The sequence below is a fragment of the Pristis pectinata genome, chromosome 34 (genome assembly GCF_009764475.1).
Source record: "Pristis pectinata isolate sPriPec2 chromosome 34, sPriPec2.1.pri, whole genome shotgun sequence".
NCBI lineage: Eukaryota > Metazoa > Chordata > Chondrichthyes > Rhinopristiformes > Pristidae > Pristis > Pristis pectinata.
The window spans coordinates 9,731,611-9,751,010 of NC_067438.1; the positions used below are offsets into that span (position 1 = coordinate 9,731,611).

Consider the following 19,400-nt stretch of genomic DNA (forward strand, 5'->3'; position numbering starts at 1 on the left):
TCTGCAGAGATTACAGTTTCTGTAGTCTGTTGTGTCTATATTTAAATGGAAGTATGGCTAGGCTGTAATATTAAGTTATACTGGGCTTCTGATGAATTCCCTTCCTCCACTTTGAGATGCATTGAGCAGGAATTCCCAAGAATTGCACTTTATGAAGTAAGGTTTGAACATATCTTGGAAATCATTTCCTCTGTTTCACTCTTATCATAACAGAGCAGAATGTTTCTTTGGGGGACCTGGCCTCAGGCAAGGGCATGAAATGTTACACAGGGTAAACAAGGAGTGTGGACTTAGGTTATAATCAGATCAGCAGTGATCTTATTCAATGGTGGAGTAGGTTCAAGGTGCTGAATGGTTGACTTCCATTACTAATTCACGTGTATGTTTTCGTGCCTTTCTTAGGAGGTTCAGCACGTCACCAAACACTCTAACAAACTTCTACAGATGTACTGTTGGAAGTATCCTGACCAGTTCCACCATGGTCTGGGGCGGCAATTCGAATGCACAGGAACACAAGAAGCTGCAGAGAGTAGTGGACTCAGCCCGATACATCCCGGGCACATCCCTCCCCACCATTGGTAGTGTCTACAGGAGCTGCTGCCTCAAGAAGGCAACATCCATCATCAAAGATCCCCACTGTATGGGCTATGCCATCTTCTCACAGCTACCATCGGGCAGGAGGTACAGAAGCCTGAAGTCCCACACCACCAGGTTCAAGAACAGCTACTTCCCTTCAACCATTCGGTTCTTGAACCAACCTGAACAACCCTAATCACAACCTCAGTACAGCAACACTGTGATCACTTTGCACTAAAATTGACTTTTTTTTGCTCTAATTGTGTTCTTTCTTATAAAAATTGTGCATTATTTATGTTTTTCTTGTGAATGCTGCTTATATGATGCTCTGTATCTGTGGTGCTGCTGCAAGTAAGTTTTTCATTACACCTGTGCATAAAGATTAAGATATCTTTATTAGTCACGTACATAAAAACACACAGTGCAATGCATCTTTTTGCATTACTCAGAATGTGCTGGGGGCAGCCCGCAAAGTGTTGCCACGCTTCTGGCACCAAAGTAACATGCCCACAACTTCCTAACCCATATGTCTTTGGAATGTGGGAGGAAAAGGGGAGAACAAAGTGGCCGGAATTGAACCTGGATCACTGGCACCGTAATAGCATTAAGCTAACTGCTACACTACCATGCCTATGACAATAAACTCAAATTTGACTTCAATTATTGGGCTTTTAGCAGAAACAAGTCTTTTGACCAATATTAGATTTTTAATTGTTAGTGAAAGTTTTATGAATTTGTAAGAAATTCAATTTTGGAAATATTTACTCCAATTTTAAGGGTTTGTAAATTGGTCTGAATGGCAGAGAGATTAATAAAAACAAATTCTCAAAAGGCTGCCAGAGTGAATTGGCTGTCAGGGGAGGGCTTCCTCTGAAGTTCCGAGTTCTCTTCTAGGAACTCGAAACTAATACTATAAACAGCAAAACATGGCCAAGACAAACAGGAAGTGATCAAAATACTCGGGGGGTTCTGTGCAAAGAAAAACAAAGTTATTGCCTATAGTCATCGACCACTGCAAGGTCAAAGTCCAGTTGATTGTCATCTGCACAAGTCCATGTGTGCACAGGTGCAATGCAAAACTTACTTGCAGCAGCATCACAGGCTCAGAGCATCATGTAAATTGCCCCTAGTGTGTGGGTGAGGGATAGAATCTGGGGGGGGGGGGGGGGATTTGCTGGGAATGTGGGAGAATGAAATGGCAACTGTGCAAGTAGGTGGTCGATGGTTAGCACTGACTGGCTGGGCCGAAGGGCCTGTTCCCGTACTGAATGACTCACCTCGAAAATGAAAGCAGTCACTTTTCAAAGCGTTTTACTGGCTTTGGTGCCAAGTACCACAATATTGTGCCGAACTAATTAAACTAGTAGTTTAATCGAACTAATTAAACAAGTCCACAGATGTGATCTGACCTGCCGGTACTTCTAGCCTCATCGCAGTGCATTCGGCCCATCGCGTCCACGCATGCCCTTCTGTCCATCTATGCTAACCATCTATTTTAAACTCTGTGATTGTGGGTGACCCTGCCCAAGATCTAAGCAGCGAAGGGGATGGAACAGGCGGTCGCCTCCCTCCTTACTGTAGCCCTGTCTCACTTCTCCGCTTGTAGCCTTAACCAGAAGCACCGGGCGGCTGTAACAACGCGGATACTCGCCGAGACACGGTGCAGCTCTGCAGCGAGTGGTGCCTGGAGGGGCGTCGGTACATCCCGAGCCATTTCCTTGGGTCGCTCCCCGCCACCCCAGCCCCAGGCGCGGGATCGACCTCTGCAACCGTACAGGAGAAGCGGAGATCCCAGTGCGGGCCGGTGAGATCTGAAAAGTAGATCAGCAGCAAAACCTGCCACACCCTGAGCTGCCACTGTACAAGCCAATCTCCCCTGCGGCATCGCCAACTCTCCACACAAGTGTCAGCAGTGACTTCGGCACAGGTGTTTTAAATAGGGCCGTTGGCTCTCAGGGGCGATGGTGAACAAAATGGGGCATTCTACAAACAACCCACAACAAGTTTGCAAAGACTTGCACAGCTTCCGACCCTCACAGGTTCCCTGTCTGTTTTATTCTAAATCCCGGTGTCGGTTTAACTACTTTTGAAGTACTTTCTGAAGAGGATTATTTGTATATTTACATCATTTTCATTTAAATATTTCAAACACACACACAAACGCACGTACACACACTCTCACCCACACATAAACACACACTCCTCGCCCCCACACACGCACTCCCCCCATGCACACGCACACTTTCAAACACACACGCACATAAACCGAAACAGAATCGCCAAACCGTCCCAGGACGGGAATTGGCTGCTGACAAACTCACCCAGAAAGGCGGAAGGTGCGGAGCAGAACCCACCGGCGATAACTGGGTGCCCTGGTCAATAACAAACTTTAATGTTCCGCTTCCATGTCGTCGTTTCAATCGCGTCTCTTCCGCACGTGTCCTGTACTAGAACTGCAATGCCCTGAGGCAGTTCAGTATAGGAAGTACTGTCACGGGTGATGTTTATCTCTCGGATAACAGTTTAGTATGGCTCTCCTTATTCTGTGTGAGAGAAATGTTCGGGATTTTCCCATTACTTAACCACCATAACAAGCAGCGGATCTGACGTGCACCCTCGCACGGGTCAACAGCCTTTCTGGGTTGGATTCAGTTACACAGCACCGAAAAGAGCCCCAGCACGTCCATACCCACCACACTGCCTGTGTACCTCACCCCATTTGCCTGCGCTTGGTCCAGACCCGCTGACCGGTCCAAATGCCCTTTAAATGTCGTAATTGTACCAACCTCTACCACTCGCACTGGCAGCTCGTTCCACACACACACCACCCACTGCGTGAAAAACTTGCCCCTCAGGTCCCCTTGAAATCTTTCCCCTCTGTGACTTACCCTATCCATGCCCCTCCTGATGTTATAAACCTCTGCAAGGTCACCCTTCAGCCTCCTTTGCTGCAGGTAAAACAGCCCCAGCCTCTCAAGTCTCCCCTCAGAACTCCAGCTCACCAAGGTCTTGCAGGTCAATAACAACCCAAGGTCCTGCTCTGGACGTCCAGCCCTGCTTTAACCCCCAAATGCATCACTTCACACTGGGCTGTGTTAAATTCCAGCTGCCATTCCCTTGCCCACTTTCCCAGTTGACCTCGACCCTGGTGTAACCTGAGACAACCTTCTCCACCGTACTTGACCCTGGTGTAACCTGAGACAACCTTCTCCACCGTACTTGACCCTGGTGTAACCTGAGACAACCTTCTCCACCGTACTTGACCCTGGTGTAACCTGAGACAACCTTCTCCACCGTACTTGACCCTGGTGTAACCTGAGACAACCTTCTCCACCGTACTTGACCCTGGTGTAACCTGAGACAACCTTCTCCACCGTACTTGACCCTGGTGTAACCTGAGACAACCTTCTCCACCGTACTTGACCCTGGTGTAACCTGAGACAACCTTCTCCACCGTACTTGACCCTGGTGTAACCTGAGACAACCTTCTCCACGTACATTATATCACCAGCTTTGGAGTCAACAGCAAACTCACTGGTCACGCCACTTACGTTCTCTCCCAGAACAACCGACAGGGACATTGAACAGTGAAGGACCGGGCAGAGATCCTGCGACGCAACGCTCGTCACAGGCTCCAGACAGGAAATCACCCACCGCTACCACCCTCTGCCTCCCACCACCAGGGCAGTTTTATATCCAGCCCACACATCCCCACACCCTCACACCCACACACCGTCGCACCCCACACACAGACCCCCAACACACACATACCCCCCACACACACCCACACACATAACCCTACACCCTCACACCCCAACACACATAGCCACACACCCTCGCACCCCCACACACACCCACACACAAATACCCCCACATCCTCGCACTCCCACACGTATACCCCGCACACACACCCACATCATTAACCCCACACACACCCACACACATACCCCCACACCCTCACACCCCCACACACATAGACCCCCACACTCGCACCCCCACACATACCCCCACACCCATACCCACATACCCTCGCACCCCACACACAACCCCACACACATACCCCCAGAAAAACACCAGCACACCCTCGCACCCCCACACATATACCCCCCACACACCAGCGCACATACCCCCCACATACACCCCACACACACACACATACCCCCCACACACACCCACACACCCCCACACCCTCACACCCCCACACACATACCCCCCACACACCCACACACAAACTCCCCCACACACACCCACACACAAACTCCCCCACACCCACCCACACACATACCCCCCACACACACATATCCCCCGCATGGACCCACACACATACCCCACACCATCACACCCCCACACACATACCCCCCACACATACCCCCCATACACACACACATAACCACCACACACATACCCCACACACACCCCCACACACATACCCCCACACCCACACACCTCACACACATAACCCTCATACACCCCCACACCCACGCATACCCACACACATACCCCACACCCTCACACCCCCACACAACTACCCCCCCACACTCGCACCCCCACACACATACCCCCACACACATACCCACAAACCCTCGCACCCCCACACACAACCCCACACTCATACCCACAAACAAAAAACCCCACACCCTCACACCCCCACACACATACCCCCCACCCTCGCACCCCCACACACATACACCCACACACATACCCACACACCATCGCACCCCCACACACAACCCCACACACATACCCACACACAAATACCCCCACACCCTCGCACCCCCACACATACAACCCCCACACACACCCACATACATACCCACACACCCTCACACACCCACACACAACCCCACACACATTCCCCCACACAAATACCCCCACACCCTCGCACCCCCACACACATACCCCTCACGCGCACATACCCCCCACACACATACCCCCACACATACTCACCACACATACTCCCCACACACACCCACACACATACCCCCACACACACATATCCCCTGCATGCACCCACACACATACCCCACACCATCACACCCCCACACACATACCCCCCACACACACACAGATAACCCCCACACACATACCCCACACACACCCCCACACACATACCCCCACACCCACACAATACCCCTAATACATCTCCACACCCACGCATCCCCACACACATACCCCACACCCTCGCAACCCCACACACATACCCCCAACACACACATACCCCCCACACACACCCACATACATAGCCCCACACACACCCACACACATACCCCCACACCCTCACACCCCCACACAACTACCCCCCACCCTTGCACCCCCACACACATACCCCCACACACATACCCACACACCCCCGCACCCCCACACACAACCCCACACATACCCACTCACAAATACCCCCCACACCCTCGCACCCCCACACATATACCCCCCACACACACCCAAACACATACCACCCACGCGCACATATCCCCCACACACACCCCACACACACAGACATACCCCCACACACACATATCCTCCGCACGCACCCTTACACATACCCCCACACCATCACACCCCCACACAAATACCCCCCACACACACACATAACCCCCACACACATACCCCAGACACACACCCACACACATACCCCCACACCCACGTACCCCACACACATACCCCTCATAAACCCAACACCCACGCATCCCCACACGCATACCTCACACCCTCAAAACCCCACACACATACCCCCAACACACACATGCCCCCCACACACACCCACACACATACCCCCCACACACACGAACATACATACCCCCACACACACCCATACACATACCCCCACACCCTCACACCCCCACACACATACCCCCCACCATCACACCCCCACACACATACCCCCACACACATACCCACACACCCTGCACCACCACACACAACCCCACACACATACCCCCACACAAACACCAGCACACCCTCGCACCCCCACACATATACCCCCCACACACACCCACACACATATCCCCAACGCGCACATACCCCCCACATACACCCACACACACACACGCCCCCCACACACACCCACACACATTCGCCCACACCCTCACACCCTTACACACATACCCCCCACACACCCACACACACATAAATCCCCACACACACCCACACACATACTCCCCACACACACCCACACACAAACTCCGCCACACACACCCACACACGTACTCCCCACACACACCCACACACATACCCCCCCACACACACATATCCCCCGCACGCACCCACACACATACCCCCCACACCATCGCACCCCCACACACATACCCCCCACACATACCCCCCCACACACACATATCCCCCGCACGCACCCACACACATACCCCACACCATCACACCCCACACACATACCCCCCACAAACCCCCCCACACACACCCCCACACACACACACACATAACTGCCACACACATACCCCACACACACCCCCACACACACCCCCACACACATACTCCCACACCCACACACCTCACACACATTACCCTCATACACCCCCACGCCCACGCATACCCACACACAAACCCCACACCCTCACAACCCCACACACATACCCCCAACACACACATACACCCCACACCCTCACACCCCCACACACAACCCCACACTCATACCCACACACAAATACCCCCACACACTCGCATCCCCACACATATACCCCCCACACACACCCAAACACATACCACTCACGCGCACATACCCCCCACATACACCCCACACACACAGGCATACCCCCACACACACATATCCCCCGCACGCATCCACACACATACCCCCACACCATCACACCCCCACACACATACCCCACACACACACATAACCCCCACACACATACCCCAGACACACACCCACACACATACCCGCACACCCACACACCCCACACACATACCCCTCATAAACCCCAACACCCACACATCCCCACATGCATACCCCACACCATCGCAACCCCACACATACCCCAACACACACATACCCCCCACACACACCCACACACATACCCCCACACACACCCACATATATACCCCCACACACACACATACCCCCCACCCTCGCACCCCCACACACATACCCCCACACACATACCCACACACCCACACAACCCCACACACATACCCACACACAAATACCCCCACACCCTCGCACACCCACACATACACCCCCACACACACCCACATACATACCCCCACACACACCCATACACATACTCCCGCACCCTCACACCCGCACACACATACCCCCACACACACCCACACACATACCCCCACACACACCCCCACACACATACCCCCACACACCCACACACACACATAAATCCCCACACACTCCCACACACATACTCCCCACACACACCCACACACATATCCCCCCACACATATCCCCCGCACGCACCCACACACATACCCCCACACACATACCCCCCCACACACACACATAACCCCCACACACATACCCCATACACACCCCCACACACATACCCCCACACCCACACACCCCACACACATACCCCTCATACACCCCCACACCCACACATACCCATACACTCCCACACCAACACACATAAACCCCCACACACCCACACACATACCCACACACACCCCCATATCCATATCCCCCTTACCCACACACAACCCCCACACCAACATTCCCGTACATATATCCCACACTCACACACTCACACATACATATGCCCCAGACCCAACATAGTGGGCCAAAGGGCCTGTTCCTGTGCTGTACTGTTCTATGTTCTATCCATACAGATCATCACATCACATCGCATCAGTGCATTGAGGTAGTACAAGGGAAAACAACAACAGAATGCAGAGTAAAGTGTTACAGTTACAGAGAAAGTGCAGTGCAGGCAGACAATGAGGTGCAAGGCCATAATGAGGTACATTGTGAAGTCACGAGTCCATCTTATTGTACTGGGGAGCCATTCAATAGCCTTATAACAGTGGGATAGAAGCTGTCCTTGAGCCTGGTCATACGTGCTTTCAGGCTTTTGTATCTTCTGCCTGATGGGAGGGGGGAGAAGTGAGAACGTCCAAGGTGAGTGGGGTCTTTGATTATGCTGGCTACTTTACCGAGGCAGCAAGAAGTGCAGTCAGAGTCCATGGAGGGGAGGCTGGTTTCTGTGATGTGCTGAGCTGTATCCAAAACTCTCTTCAGTTTCTTGCGGTCTCAGGCAGAGCAGTTGCCATACCAAGCTGTGATGCATCCAGATAGGATGCTTCCTGTGATGCATTTATAAAATTTGGTGAGTGTCAAAGGGGACATGCCAAATCTCTTTAGCCTCCTGAGGATGTAGAAGTGCTGGTGAGCTTTCTTGGCCGTGGTTGGACCGGGACAGGCTATTGGTGATGTTCACTCCTATGCAGTCGTGAGTGTCTAGCGAGTAGAGTAGGGGGCTGAGGACGCAGCCTTGTGGGGCACCAGTGTTGAGAATAATCGTGCTGGAGGTGTTGCTGCCTATCCTCACTGATTGCGGTCTGTTGGTCAGGAAGTCAAGGATCCAGTTACAGAGGAAGGTGTTGAGTTCCAGGTCTCAGAGTCTGGAGATAAGTTTGCTTGGAATTATGGTATTGAAGGTAGAGCTGTAGTCAATAAACAATAGTCTATGTACTGATACTCCTAGGTCCTTCTGTTCTATAACAATCCCCAGGGTCCTGTCATTCACTGTGTAAGTCCTGCTCTGGTTTAATTTCCCAAGCTCTCCCAACTGGGGAGGCACGGTAGTGTAGCAGTTAGCGTAATGCTATTACAGTGTCAGTGACCCGGGTTCAATTCCAGCCGCTGTCTGTAAGGAGTTTGTACGTTCACCCTGTGTCTGTGTGGGTTTGCTCCAGGTGCTCCGATTTCCTCCCACATTCCAAAGACGTACAGGTTAGGAAGTTGTGGGCATGCTACTTTGGCGCCGGAAGCGTGGCGACACTTGCGGGCTGCCCCCAGAACACTCTACGCAAAAGATGCATTTCACTGTGTGTTTCGATGTACATATGACAGATTTTTTTTATTATTCCAAAATAAACTTTATTCATCATAAAAAACAAACTATATACAACAATAAATCATGCAAACCTTTATATTCATGTAGTGTTACCTTTTTATAAAAACTCACAGCACCGATGCCACTCGTGTGGCTCCCTGGGATGCTACCCCAATCCTATATTTACAATATTTCAGGGGCTTCCTCGCCTGACCCCACCCCTCCCTCTCCTGTGGCAGAAGAACCCTAAACTGTCATCCTTCCCCACCTTGCCTTTGCGTTGGCTGGACCCAGCTTCATTGCGTCCCTCAGCATGTACTCCTGCAGCCTGGAATGTGCCAGCCGGCAGCATTCCCTTATGGACATCTCTCAGTGCTGGAAGACCAACAAGTTTCAGGCAGACCAAAAGGCGTCTTTCACCGAGTTGATGACCTTCCAGCAGCAGTTGATGTCCGTCTCTGTGTGTGTCCCCAGGAAAAGCCCGTAGATCAGAGAATCCTCTGTTGCACAGCTGCTGGGGATGAACCGTGTGTCTGATAAAGATGTCTTATCTTATAAATCTGCCCAGAGTATAATGAGCAGAATGTAAGGGAACCCTATTAGCAAGAACACCTTCACATGGAGGCTGACTGTATTTTCTTAATTTCAGAGATCTACTTTAGTCATGAAGTATGTGCAGGAAATACCAGCATTGTACCAGTGAGAGTGATCTTCAGTTTAGTGGGGCTGGTCTAGATGGGATTTATTCAACTTTAAACAATGAATACGCAAGGGGATATCCCATATATTGTGCAAACCCAGATGGTTCCGATATCGAGGAACCATTTCCTGTCTGGGATGGATCAGTACCTGGGTAGAGTGGGTAATGTGCCAGTTCTATTGAGGTCCATCCTTTCCAAATTGATGAGGCCCCACGGCCCAGATCTTATCCCAATACCACAGGAAACTGAAACACTCCTACACCTTTCACAAACTGCACTTTAACCTGCTTTATTCCACAAAACCAGACTTTACAATCTTTGAGGTTGCACTTTTTATCTCAGACAATCAGAGTCCTTTTACCCAGGGTGGAAATGTCAAATACTGGAGGTCAGAGCATTAAGGCGAGAGGGTGAATGTGGGAGGAAACTGGAGTACCCGGAGGAAACCCACACTGGCACGGGGAGAACAAACTCCTTACAGCCAGCGGCTGGAATTAAACCCGGGTCGCAGGTGCTGTAATAGCGTTACGCTGACCGCTACACTACCGTTCCTGTTTGTGCATATGACAATAAACTTGAGTTTGACTTTGACTATTGGACTTTTAGCAGAGACAAGTCTTTTGACCAATATTAGATTTTTAATTGTTAATGAAAGTTTTATGAATTTGTAGGAATTTCAATCTTGGAAATATTTACTTGAATTTTAAGGGTTTGTAAATCGGTCTGAATGGCAGAGAGATTAATAAAAACAAATTCTCAAAAGGCTGCAGGGGTGAATTGGCTGTCAGGGGAGGGCTTCCTTTGAAGTTGAATCCTCTTCCAGGAATTTGAAACGAATATTGTAGATTTAGCAAAGCACGGGCAAGACAAACAGGAAATGATCAAAATACTCAGTGGATCTGTGCAAAGAAAAACAAAGTCACTTCTTGTGGTCAAAAGTCAAAGTTCAGTTTGTTGTCATACCCACAAGTCCATGTGTGCACAGATGCAATGAAAAACTTACTTGCAGCAGCATCACGGGCTCAGAGCATCATGTAAATTGCCCCTAGTGTGTGGGTGAGGGATAGAATCTGGGTGGGGGGGGGGAATTTGATGGGAATGTGCGGGAATGAAATGGGAACGGTGCGAGTAGGTGGTTGATGGTTAGCACTGACTGGCTGGGCCAAACAGCCTGTCATCGTGCTGAATGACTCAGCTGAAAAATGATTGCAGTCGCTTTTCACAGCATTTCACCGGCTTTGGTGCCAAGTAACACAGAACAATACAGACACAATGTTGTGCCGAACTAACTAAACTAGTAGTTAAAGTAGTTTAATTCAACTAATTAAACAAGTTCGTTGACTTTAAGTTTAAAGGAGATTTACGGGACAGGCTTCTTATACAGGGAGTGGTGGGTGCCTGGAATGTGCTGCCAGAGGAGGTGGTAAAACAGATACAACCGCAACAGTTAAGAGGCATTTAGACAGGCGCATGAACAGACAGGGAGTGGAGGGGTGTGGGTCATGTGCAGGCAGATGGGATTAGTTTGGATTGGTATCATGGTCAGCACAGGCATCGTGGGCTGAAGGGCCTAGTCCTGTCCCGTACTGTTCTATGTTCCGTGTTCCAGGTTCCTCCAGAACTCCTGAAGCTCTGAAGGCAAGTGCTCAGCTCTGTCAGAGAAACACAAAAAAATACAGACTCAGGAGGATTCAACATGATCGTGGCTTCATTTGCTGCCTTCTCTCCAAATCTCTTGATCTTTCTAGTATTAAGAAATATACCTCCCTCCAATTCTTGAACACAGTTAATAGCTTGGTCATCAGCGGCAGGGAACTGCGTAGGTTCACCACCTGAAGAGGTTTCTCCCGATCTCGGTTCTAAATGTCAATCCCCAAATCCTGAGACCGTGAGCCCGTCGGAGGTCATCAGAGAGGGATTGAACAGGATGGTAACAGCAAGGGTGATCATCAGTTTTTTGGGAATGCTGGTGAAGCTGGGATTTATTTAACTTAAAACATGCAGGGAGAGATTCCATACATTGTACAAACTCGTGGGTGATTCAGATAAAGAGGAACCTGTGCAGAAAAGGGCCAGTAACAAGGTTCAGGATACCAGTGGCACACTCCACTCAGTTCTATTTACTGAATGGTAGACAGAACTGCTGGATTCCACGTTTATTGTAACGGGCACAAATGCCCAGGGTATAAATGCCATGAAAATTAGCTTTAACTCACACATGCACCAAAATAAACATGACAAAATACCAGTGCAAGTTGCGACAGAGCAAAAGAAATAGTCTGAGGTAGAGTTAGAGGTTTTCAGTTTGGTTCAAGAACCTGATGGCAGTGAGTCACCAACTTTTTAGCATCAGGTGATTCATGTGCTGGGGCTTGTGGCTCATTTTGTGCAATCTCAGACATTTACAGCATTATGTTCAGTTCTCTGGCATCAGAAACAAGCCAGGGAGAACCGTTCAGCCGTGAGAGTGAAGTTGGCGAGCACGTGCAACAGAGGCATGGAAACAGGCCCTTCGGCCCAACGTCCATGGTGCCCACCAAAGCTGGTCCCATTTGCCCGCGTCTGGCCCATGTCCCTCTAAACCCCCTCCTATCCAGGGACTTATCCAAATGTCTTTTAAATGCTGTTAATGTTCCTGCCTCAACCACTTCAGTTCGTTCCACATACTGACCACCAGTATGATAAAGTTGCCCCTCAGGTCTATTTTAAATCCTTCCCCTCTCACCTTAAAACTATACCATCCGGTTTTTAGTTCCTCTACCCTAGGAGAAAGACTGTGCGCATTCACCCTTTCTATGCCCCTTATGACTTTATACACCTTGATAAGGTCACCCCTCAGTCTCTTACCTTCCCAGGAATAAAGTCCTAGCCTGGACAACCTCTCCCTATAACTCTGGAACTTCTCTACCAATGCCATAAATGTCATGGCCTTGTGTGTTCTGCAGCCAACTGTTCAGTGAAGTCGACTGTCAAGAATCCCACCTACGCAAGGGTGTGTGGAGGAATCTTAATTTTTTTATATTTATTTCCCCGGATCTGGCCCACAGTTGCTTCTCATCCTGAATTGCCCTTCTGAAGGTGGGGGTGAGCTGCCCTTTGGATTTGCTGAGGTCCATCTCGCGACGGCGCTGCCACAGTTGGGGAGGGATTTCTAGAAGTTAGACCTCCAAAATAATTCCAAATCACAATGGTATTCCATCTACAGCATGGTATCCTAAATCTTCTTTCCAGTTTAATGACACCTTTCCATCATAGTGACCAAAACTGTTCAAAATACTCCAAGTGCAGCCTCACCAATGTCTGTACAAGACGTTGGTGAGGTCGCACTTGGAGTATTGTGTACAGTTTTGGTCACTGTGATGGAGAGATGTCATTAAACTGGAAAGAAGATTTAGGAGAATGTTGTCAGGACTTGAGGGCTTGAGTTATAGGGAGAGGTTAGGCAGGCTAGGACTTTATTCTTTGGAACATAGGAGATGAAGGGGTGACCTTATAGAACATAGAACAGTACAGCACAATACAGGCCCTTTAAACCTCGCCTAAGACTATCTAACCCCTTCCTCCCACATATCCATCTATTTTAAATTCCTCCATATGCTTATCTTGTAATCTCTTGAACTTGACCAACGTACCTGCCTCCACCACCGCCCCCGGCAGCACATTCCATGCCCCAACCACTCTCTGGGTAAAAAACCTTCTTCTGATATCTCCCTTGAACTTCCCACCCATTACCTTAAAGCTATGTCCTCTTGTATTGAGCATTGGTGCCCTGGGAAAGAGGTGCTGGCTGTCCATTCTATCTATTCCTCTTAATATTTTGTACACCCCTATCATGTCTCCAGTCATCCTCCTCCTCTCCAAAGAGTAAAGCCGTAGCTCCCTTAGTCTCTCCTCATAATACATACTCTCTCAGCATCCTGGTAAATCTCCTCTGCAGCCTTTCCAACGCTTCCCTATCCTTCCTATAATAGAGAGGTGTATAAAATCATGAGGGGCATAGATAAGGTGAATGCGCAGTCTTTTGCCCAGGGAAAGGGAACCAAAACTGAAGAGCATAGGTTTATGGTGAGAGGGGAAAGATTTAAAACAGACCTGAGGGGCAACTTCTTCACACAGAGGGCAGTGGGTATATGGAACGAGCTGCCGGAGGAAGTAGTTGTGGCAGGTACAATAACAACATTTTAAAGACATTTGGATAAGTACCTGGATAGGAAGGGTTGACAGGCGGTATTGGCCAAACCTGGGCAAATGGAACTGGCTCAGATGGGCACCTTGGTCGGCATGGACGAGTTGGGCCGAAGGGCCTGTTTCTGTGCTGTGTGGTTCTGTGACTCGATGCAGTTTGGGTGGAACCAGCAGGTGGTGCTGTGTTACTCTCTCTCTGATTGTCACTTGTACCGAGGTACAGTGAAAAACTTGTCTTGCATACCAATCGTACAGGTCAATTCATTACCCAGTGCATTTACATTGAGTTAGTACAGAGTGCATTGATGTAGTACAGGTAAAAACAATAACTGTACAGAGTAAAGTGTCACAGCTACAGAGAAAGTGCAGTGCAATAAGCTGCAAGGTCACAACAAGGTAGATCGTGAGGTCAGAGTCCATCTTATTGTATAAGGGAACTGTTGTATAGTCTTATCACAGTGAGGTAGAAGCTGTCCTTGAGCCTGGTGGTGTGTGCACTCAGGCTCCTGTATCTTCTACCTGATGGAAGAGGAGAGAAGAGAGAATGTCCCGGGTGGGTGAGGTCTTTGATTATGCCGGCTGCTTCGCCAAGGCAGCAAGAGGTAAAGGCAAAGTCCATGGAGGGGAGGCTGGTTTCCGTGATGTGCTGGGCTGTGTCCACAACTCTCTGCAGTTTCTTCAGGTCCTGGGCAGAGCAGTTGCCGTACCAAACCGTGATGCATCCAGATGGGATGCTTTCTGTGGTGCATCGATAAAAGTTGGTGAGTGATAAAGGGGACATACCAAATTCCTTTAGCCTCCTGAGGAAGTAGAGGCACTGGTGAGCTTTCTTGGCTATGGCATCTATGTCATTTGACCAGGACAAGCTATTGGTGATGTTCACTCCCGGGAACTTGGAGCTCTCAACCCTCTCGACCTCAGCACCTTTGAGGTAGACAGGTGCATGAACACCGCCCCCTTTCCTGAAGTCAATGACCAGCTCTTTTGTTGTGTTGACATTGAGCGAAAGGTTGTTGTCATGATACCATGCCACTAAGCTCTCTATCTACTTCCTGTACCCCAACTCATTGTTTTTTGAGATACGGCCTACTACGGTGGTATCGTCTGCAAACTTGTAGATGGAGTTAAAGCAGAATCTGGCCACACAGTCATGAGTGTAAGAAGTGCTGGAGGAGTGACCTGGGTAAGTAACCACAGTCGACGATACAAACTGCAGCCATTGTGCAACAATCCAATGGTGTGTGGAGCACCGATCGTGGGCTGCTTTGTACTGCTCGATGTTGAGCTTTATAGTTATTGTTGACCTGCACTCTGTAGGGCAAGTGGACAGTATTCCATCGCACTCCTGACTTGTGCCTAGTCGATGAGTGAGAAGGTACTGGGTGGAGCGGGGGTAGGTTGTCAGGAGGTGATCACTCACCACAGGATATCCGATGTCTGATCTGCTCCTGTAGCCACAGATTGATGTGGCTGGCCACTGAAGTGAATTGAACACCAAGGTCACTCCATTCTGCAATACTGCCCAGGTCTCTACCGTTCACTGTGAACATGGGTGAACAACCATAAGGTAGAGGTTGAACAACCGCAGGCTATGTCTGTACGGGTAAACGAACATCTGTCTTCCGCTGGCCTCCTGTTGGTCTGGGAAGGCCTCCCTTGTGATGCTGGGTTTTCCAGGGGAATCTCCGTGCACATCCAACAGTCAGGGAGCAGAGACCTGCACCAGGGCGCCTGATCTGCTGGGTGACTTGGGCACCTCTGTGGTTGGCAGCGATCAGACCCACTGAAGGAAGGTGGTGATGCCTCCTTGTTCACTGCAGACCCATCGCTCTGCAGGAGACGTAAATAGAAAGAGATGAGGAAGGAGGGAAGACAAGCTGCAGCTGGAGGTACAGGACACTGGAAACCTGAGCTGAAGGAGTTCGCAGGGACTCCCCATGTTGTGGAAGACCTGATTTACGGAAAGCTGACTTTTACACAAATTGTCCTGTAAATTTTTGAAGAATTTTTCAGGATAGGAAAGTTAACCATAGAAATGCAAACATCTTCAGGAGTTGTGGAATGGGGTAGCAGCTGGTTATTTGAAAACTGGCAGTGACATCCCCCAGTAATCTGATACCATTTTCCTTTAGAACGTAACTGTTGGTTCACAGTGGCAGGCCACTTAAGAGAGTTGCTTTGGAAAGTGATGAGGCAATCTCTTCTATTGACACTTGTGAAATGTTTTATCAACCAGTGTAAACTTTGTTGATAAGGCCATTGAAGCTAGCTATTGAATGTGGGACTTTCTGATTCTGTACCATTGTAATGGCTCACCAGCTCCTCTACTTCCTCAGGAGGCTAAAGAAATTCGGTATGTCCCTTTTAACACTCACCAACTTTTATCGATGCACCATAGAAAGCATCCTATCTGGATGCACCACAGCTTGATACAGCAACTACTCTGCCCAGGACCGTAAGAAACTGCAGAGAGTTGTGGACACAGCCCAGAGCGTCATGGAAACCAGCTTCCCCTCCTTGGACTCTGTCTTTACCTCTCGCTGCCTTGGTGAAGCAGCCAGCATAATCAATGACCCCACTCACCCGGGACATTCTCTCTTCTCTCCTCTCCCATCAGGTAGAAGATACAGGAGCCTGAGGGCACGTACCACCAGACTTAAGGACAGCTTCTACCCCACTGTGATAAGACTATTGAACGGTTCCCTTATATGATGAGATGGACTCTTCACCTCACGATCTACCTTGTTGTGACCTTGCACCTTATTGCACTGCACTTTCTCTGTAGCTGTGACACATTACTCTGTCCTGTTATTGTTTTTACCTGTACTACCTCAGTGCACTCTGTACTAACTCAATGTAACTGCACTGGGTAATGAATTGTCCTGTATGATCGGTATGCAAGACAAGTTTTTCACTGTACCTTGGTACAAGTGACAATAATAAACCAATACCAATACCAATACCAATACCAACATAGGGGAGGGACAATAAATAAATTTTCATGTTGATTGTCCTTCATTGAAATTGTTTGTTTCTGACTTATGGAAAGATTGGTTTACTGACAGTTCTCAGGAACAGAATCCTTGTGTAAACCGGGGACTGCCTGTATTGGAAATATTCTGCAGGTCGAGCAGTGTGTGTGGAGACAGAGAACCAGAGAAACTAAAGGTTGATGACCTTGAGAATTGACCTTTGTCAAAGTGAAACCCAAGCTGAGCATGTGACTAACAGGTTGTGGTCACTTGAAAGCAGTGTCACTGACATCCGTCAGGTAATGATTGAGGGTGAGCAGGTGGACTGATTCTGCTCTGTCTTAAACATAAGTCACAGCATGCGCACTACAATATGAACATGCTGTATTCTATGATACAGTTTACAAGAGGACGTGTTAGTTCAATATAAAACATCAGCGATTGCGATAGGCAATGAATAACCTTGAAGATGAATGTCTAGAGACCATCCTATGACAGGTACCGTCGCTCTGGAGATGGTGAACTGAAAGGAACAGGCAGATTTTATGACTGGCAGTGCCTGATTTTTCTTTGGATTGTTTATTAAAGGGTACAAATCAAAGGTAAATATATTAAGTGGAGATACAGGTTTTTTTATATTTCAGAAATAAACTTCATTCAGAACAAAAAATAAACAAAAGAAGGATCAATCAGTAGTGTTAACTTATTGTTTTAAAACCAGAACACCATTGCCACTCATGTGGCCCCCGGGGTTGATCCACCATTTCAATGTTTGAGGGGCTTCCCCACCCGACTCAGCCCCTCCGTATGCGGTAGCGGAAGGAGCCGAGACTGTGGTCCGTCCCCACTGAGTCTTTGCATTGGCTGCACCCAGCTTCAGTGCGTCCCTCAGTATGTACTCCCTCAGCCTGGACTGTGCCAGTCCGCAGCATTCCCTGACGGACATCTCGCTGTGCTGGAAGACCACGTTTCAGGGAGACCAAAGGGCATCCTTCACCAGGTAGATAACCTTCCAGCAGCACTTGATGTCTGTCTCGGTGTGTGTCTCCGGGAACAGCTCGTAGATGAGAGGCCCTCTGGTACGAAGAATGCAGACCCAGATCAACCAGGAACACATTGGAAGAACTGAATCAGGGGAGTTGGGCACAACTTGTTTGAAACATTTAAATCTCAAGGGGTCTTGTTGAGGTGGATCTGGAGAGAATATTTCCTCCTGTGGGAGAACTCAGAACCAGGGCTCAGTGGGCTTTACAGTGTAAGGCAGAGTGGAGGTGAAATTTGTTCTCTGAGGGTTGTGAGTCTTTGGAACTCTCCGTTCCTACTGCACCTTGAGGAAGAGTGACTGAATATTTTTAAGGTGAAGGTGGAAGATTCTTGGGGAGAGAGGTAGTGAACAGTTACAGGGATAGGTGGGAGGTCTGAACAGCCCTGATTTTACAGAGGGGCCAGACCAGCTTCAGCAGGAGAGTGGTCTTGTCCTGCTTCTAATTCCTGTGTTTGTATAAAGTCAAAGTCAAAGTCAAGTTTATCGTCTATGCACAAGTCCATGTGTGCACAGATGCAATGAAAAACTTACTTGCAGCAGCCTCACAGGCACAGAGCATCAGATACACAAAATTCACAAGAGAAACATAAATTATACACAACTTTTAGAAGAAAGAACACAATTAGAACAAAAAAAGTCTATTGTAGTGCAAAGTGGTCACAGTGTTGCTGTACTGAGGTAGTGATTAGGGTTGTGCAGGTTGGTTCAAGAACTGAATGGTTGAAGGGAAATAGCTGTTCCTGAACCTGGTGGTGTGGGACTTCAGGCTCCTGTACCTCCTACCCGATGGTAGCTGTGAGAAGATGGCATGGCCCAGATGGTGGGGATCTTCGATGATGGATGTTGCCTTCTTAAGGCAGTGTCTCCTGTAGATACTATGGATGGTGGGGAGGGATGTGCCTGTGAT

At 49.2% G+C, this 19,400-nt stretch overlaps 1 protein-coding gene across 4 annotated transcripts in view; it reads right to left on the reverse strand.

The window, feature by feature from the left end:
* LOC127585776 (uncharacterized) overlaps positions 1-4,226 on the reverse strand; it is a 41,421-nt gene extending 37,195 nt beyond the window's left edge. Inside the window, exons 1-2 of one of the 4 annotated variants that reach the window (XM_052043462.1) lie at positions 4,128-4,226; positions 2,898-3,119 (exon numbers count right to left, since the gene is read on the reverse strand). The gene's annotated coding sequence lies outside the window, so the exon portion shown is untranslated. The other 3 variants (XM_052043461.1, XM_052043463.1, XM_052043460.1) reach the window with 3 other exon arrangements.
* Positions 4,227-19,400: the final 15,174 nt, after the last annotated feature.